Raw genomic sequence first — 6000 nt, forward strand, 5'->3', positions numbered from 1 at the left:
TCTCCCACATGTGTATCTAATACACTGAGATTTTAATTCCTTTTATCCATATCCTTTTATTTCATTCGGTTCCATCGACATCGGGAGGCCCATGAGGTTTGCGCTGACTATCTTCACACTACAAAAGTATACAGGATTGCCAGCATCAATCCTGGAGGTTTGCCCTCACACCCTGGTGAGGTGTCATATGTATTCAAGGGGAGTGGTAACATTCTCTGAGTCCACTGTTAGTGACATCAGAGATGTGGCTGTTCCCTAAGTTATATAAGGCACAGCACTGCCCAAAACTTGGGTTCAAGTTCAAGTGTGGCTGGAGAGTGTTCTATAGTAATCAGTTTAAGGTTTAAAGCAGTAAGGCTGACAGGCACCAAGAGAGTGCCTACACTGTGTCCAAGGACCTGGCACAGGGGGTGATCTCCCTGAGGGGAGAGGTGATCCAACTCCATTGGGAGGGCAGATTCTTCTGAAGGAGAGTGCTGTAAAAGAATGAGCGGCTGAGCTGACTGCTGCGAGGGGCAGTTGCCTGAACCATCAATAAAGATGCCCTTATTCATCAAAACCCTTGTGTGTGAGTGTGGAGTTACTCAGCAGAGGAAGGCACCTGGAAGGAGTTCCTCATCAGATCCATCTCCCTACGGACACACAGATCCTGATGAGGTGGAGGCGCTGCACTGGATATAGGTAGGACTCAAAGCACACTACCTCAGCTGCCTGTTTTGCTGATCTACCCATAACAACATCATGTGGGAGACTCAGGAGTCCTGTAGCCCACAGGTGCACCACCAGACATGACCATGTAATGGGGACCAGTTAATATATATATATATATATATATATATATATATATATATATATATATATATATATATATATATAGTAAAATAAAGGTAATACACTTACGTGTTTGTAACGGTTTTTCTGGACCCCTCCTGACCCACCCAATCTCAGATTGGCCCCTGTGTATATAAACAACGACACTATTTATGTTCTGTTCCTCCACATATGAGAATCTACTCCATCACCTTACCCTGTTCCCGAGGGATGCTATTCCTTACCCTGTTCCCGAGGGATGCTATTCCTTACCCTGTTCCTGAGGGATGCTATTCCTCACCCTGTTCCCGAGGGATGCTATTCCTTACCCTGTTCCTGACGGATGCTACTCCTTACCCTATTCCCGAGGGATGCTATTCCTTACCCTGTTCCTGACGGATGCTACTCCTTACCCTATTCCCGAGGGATGCTATTCCTCACCCTGTTCCTGAGGGATGCTATTCCTTACCCTGTTCCTGACGGATGCTACTCCTTACCCTGTTCCTGAGGGATGCTATGACTTACCCTGTTCCTGACGGATGCTATGACTTACCCTGTTCCTGACGGATGCTATTCCTCACCCTGTTCCTGACGGATGCTATTCCTTACCCTGTTCCTGAGGGATGCTATTCCTTACCCTGTTCCTGACGGATGCTATTCCTTACCCTGTTCCCGAGGTTTGCTATTCCTTACCCTGTTCCTGAGGGATGCTATTCCTTACCCTGTTCCTGACGGATGCTATTCCTTACCCTGTTCCCGAGGTTTGCTATTCCTTACCCTGTTCCTGGCGGATGCTATTCCTTACCCTGTTCCTGACGGATGCTACTCCTTACCCTATTCCCGAGGGATGCTATTCCTTACCCTGTTCCTGATGGATGCTACTCCTTACCCTGTTCCCGAGGGATGCTATTCCTCACCCTGTTCCTGACGGATGCTATTCCTTACCCTGTTCCCGAGGTTTGCTATTCCTTACCCTGTTCCTGGCGGATGCTATTCCTTACCCTGTTCCTGACGGATGCTACTCCTTACCCTATTCCCGAGGGATGCTATTCCTCACCCTGTTCCTGACGGATGCTATGCCTTACCCTGTTCCTGACGGATGCTATTCCTTACCCTGTTCCTGACGGACGCTACTCCTTATCCTATTCCCGAGGGGTGCTATGCCTTACCCTGTTCCTGACGGATGCTATTCCTTACCCTGTTCCCGAGGGATGCTATTCCTTACCCTGTTCCTGACGGATGCTACTCCTTATCCTATTCCCGAGGGATGCTATTCCTTATTCTGTTCCCAAGGGATGCTATTCCTTACCCTGTTCCTGACGGATGCTATTCCTTACCCTGTTCCTGAGGGATGCTATTCCTTACCCTGTTCCCGAGGTTTGCTATTCCTTACCCTGTTCCTGGCGGATGCTATTCCTTACCCTGTTCCTGACGGATGCTATTCCTTACCCTGTTCCCGAGGTTTGCTATTCCTTACCCTGTTCCTGGCGGATGCTATTCCTTACCCTGTTCCTGAGGGATGCTATTCCTTACCCTGTTCCTGACGGATGCTATTCCTTACCCTGTTCCTGGCGGATGCTATTCCTTACCCTGTTCCTGAGGGATGCTATTCCTTACCCTGTTCCTGACGGATGCTATTCCTTACCCTGTTCCTGGCGGATGCTATTCCTTACCCTGTTCCTGAGGGATGCTATTCCTTACCCTGTTCCTGATGGGATTCTATTCCTTACCCTGTTCCTGACGGATGCTATTCCTTACCCTGTTCCTGGGGGATGCTATTCCTTACCCTGTTCCCAAGGGATGCTATTCCTTACCCTGTTCCTGAGGGATGCTATTCCTTACCCTGTTCCCGAGGTTTGCTATTCCTTACCCTGTTCCTGAGGGATGCTATTCCTTACCCTGTTCCCGAGGTTTGCTATTCCTTACCCTGTTCCTGGCGGATGCTATTCCTCACCCTGTTCCTGAGGGATGCTATTCCTTACCCTGTTCCTGACGGATGCTATTCCTCACCCTGTTCCTGAGGGATGCTATTCCTTACCCTGTTCCTGACGGATGCTATTCCTTACCCTGTTCCTGGCGGATGCTATTCCTTACCCTGTTCCTGAGGGATGCTATTCCTTACCCTGTTCCTGACGGATGTTATTCCTTACCCTGTTCCTGGCGGATGCTATTCCTTACCCTGTTCCTGAGGGATGCTATTCCTTACCCTGTTCCTGATGGGATTCTATTCCTTACCCTGTTCCTGACGGATGCTATTCCTTACCCTGTTCCTGACGGATGCTATTCTTTACCCTGTTCCTGACGGATGCTATTCCTTACCCTGTTCCTGACGGATGCTATTCCTCACCCTGTTCCTGACGGATGCTATTCCTTACCCTGTTCCTGACGGATGCTATTCCTTACCCTGTTCCTGATGGGATTCTATTCCTTACCCTGTTCCCGAGGTTTGCTATTCACGGCCTGTTCCTGGCGGATGCTATTCCTTACCCTGCTCCTGACGGATGCTATTCCTCACCCTGTTCCTGGCGGATGCTATTCCTTACCCTGTTCCTGATGGATGCTATTCCTTACCCTGTTCCTGGCGGATGCTATTCCTTACCCTATTCCCGAGGGATGCTATTCCTCACCCTGTTCCTGAGGGATGCTATTCCTTACCCTGTTCCTGAGGGATGCTATTCCTTATCCTGTTCCCGAAGGATGCTATTCCTTACCCTGTTCCTGACAGATGCTATTCCTTACCCTGTTCCTGACAGATGCTATTCCTTACCCTGTTCCTGACAGATGCTATTCCTTACCCTGTTCCTGATGGATGCTATTCCTTACCCTGTTCCTGAGGGATGCTATTCCTTACCATGTTCCCAAGGGATGCTATTCCTTACCCTGTTCCTGAGGGATGCTATTCCTTACCCTGTTCCCGAGGTTTGCTATTCCTTACCCTGTTCCTGAGGGATGCTATTCCTTACCCTGTTCCCGAGGTTTGCTATTCCTTACCCTGTTCCTGGCGGATGCTATTCCTTACCCTGTTCCTGACGGATGCTATTCCTTACCCTGTTCCTGGCGGATGCTATTCCTTACCCTGTTCCTGAGGGATGCTATTCCTTACCCTGTTCCTGACGGATGCTATTCCTTACCCTGTTCCTGGCGGATGCTATTCCTTACCCTGTTCCTGAGGGATGCTATTCCTTACCCTGTTCCTGATGGGATTCTATTCCTTACCCTGTTCCTGACGGATGCTATTCCTTACCCTGTTCCTGGCGGATGCTATTCCTTACCCTGTTCCCAAGGGATGCTATTCCTTACCCTGTTCCTGAGGGATGCTATTCCTTACCCTGTTCCCGAGGTTTGCTATTCCTTACCCTGTTCCTGAGGGATGCTATTCCTTACCCTGTTCCCGAGGTTTGCTATTCCTTACCCTGTTCCTGACGGATGCTATTCCTTACCCTGTTCCTGACGGATGCTATTCCTTACCCTGTTCCTGACGGATGCTATTCCTCACCCTGTTCCTGACAGATGCTATTCCTTACCCTGTTCCTGGTGGATGCTATTCCTTACCCTGTTCCTGAGGGATGCTATTCCTTACCCTGTTCCTGATGGGATTCTATTCCTTACCCTGTTCCCGAGGGATGCTATTCCTTACCCTGTTCCTGAGGGATGCTATTCCTTACCCTGTTCCTGAGGGATGCTATTCCTTACCCTGTTCCCGAGGTTTGCTATTCCTTACCCTGTTCCTGACGGATGCTATTCCTTACCCTGTTCCTGACAGATGCTATTCCTTACCCTGTTCCTGACAGATGCTATTCCTTACCCTGTTCCTGACGGATGCTATTCCTTACCCTGTTGCTGGCGGATGCTATTCCTTACCCTGTTCCCAAGGGATGCTATTCCTTACCCTGTTCCTGACGGATGCTATTCCTTACCCTGTTCCTGACAGATGCTATTCCTTACCCTGTTCCTGACAGATGCTATTCCTTACCCTGTTCCTGACGGATGCTATTCCTTACCCTGTTGCTGGCGGATGCTATTCCTCACCCTGTTCCCGAGGTTTGCTATTCCTTAACCTGTTCCTGACGGATGCTATTCCTTACCCTGTTCCTGACAGATGCTATTCCTTACCCTGTTCCTGACAGATGCTATTCCTTACCCTGTTCCTGACGGATGCTATTCCTTACCCTGTTGCTGGCGGATGCTATTCCTTACCCTGTTCCCAAGGGATGCTATTCCTTACCCTGTTCCTGAGGGATGCTATTCCTTACCCTGTTCCTGGCGGATGCTATTCCTTACCCTGTTCCTGAGGGATGCTATTCCTTACCCTGTTCCTGATGGGATTCTATTCCTTACCCTTTTCCTGACGGATGCTATTCCTTACCCTGTTCCTGACGGATGCTATTCCTTACCCTGTTCCTGACGGATGCTATTCCTCACCCTGTTCCTGACGGATGCTATTCCTTACCCTGTTCCTGGCGGATGCTATTCCTTACCCTGTTCCCAAGGGATGCTATTCCTTACCCTGTTCCTGAGGGATGCTATTCCTTACCCTGTTCCTGGCGGATGCTATTCCTTACCCTGTTCCCGAGGTTTGCTATTCCTTACCCTGTTCCTGATGGGATTCTATTCCTTACGGATGCTATTCCTTACCCTGTTCCTGACGGATGCTATTCCTTACCCTGTTCCTGACGGATGCTATTCCTCACCCTGTTCCTGACGGGTGCTATTCCTTACCCTGTTCCTGACGGATGCTATTCCTCACCCTGTTCCTGACGGATGCTGTTCCTTGTCCTGTTCCTGATGGATGCTATTCCTCACCCTGTTCCTGAGGGATGCTATTCCTTACCCTGTTCCTGACGGATGCTATTCCTCACCCTGTTCCTGACGGATGCTGTTCCTTATCCTGTTCCTGACGGATGCTATTCCTTACCCTGTTCCTGAGGGATGCTATTCCTTACCCTGTTCCTGACGGATGCTATTCCTTACCCTGTTCCTGATGGATGCTATTCCTCACCCTGTTCCTGACGGATGCTGTTCCTTATCCTGTTCCTGACGGATGCTATTCCTTACCCTGTTCCTGACGGATGCTGTTCCTTATCCTGTTCCTGACGGATGCTATTCCTTACCCTGTTCCTGACGGATGCTATTCCTTACCCTGTTCCTGGCGGATGCTATTCCTTACCCTGTTCCTGGCGGATGCTATTC

Source organism: Ascaphus truei, chromosome 7, assembly GCF_040206685.1.
Source record: "Ascaphus truei isolate aAscTru1 chromosome 7, aAscTru1.hap1, whole genome shotgun sequence".
Taxonomy (NCBI): Eukaryota; Metazoa; Chordata; class Amphibia; order Anura; family Ascaphidae; genus Ascaphus; species Ascaphus truei.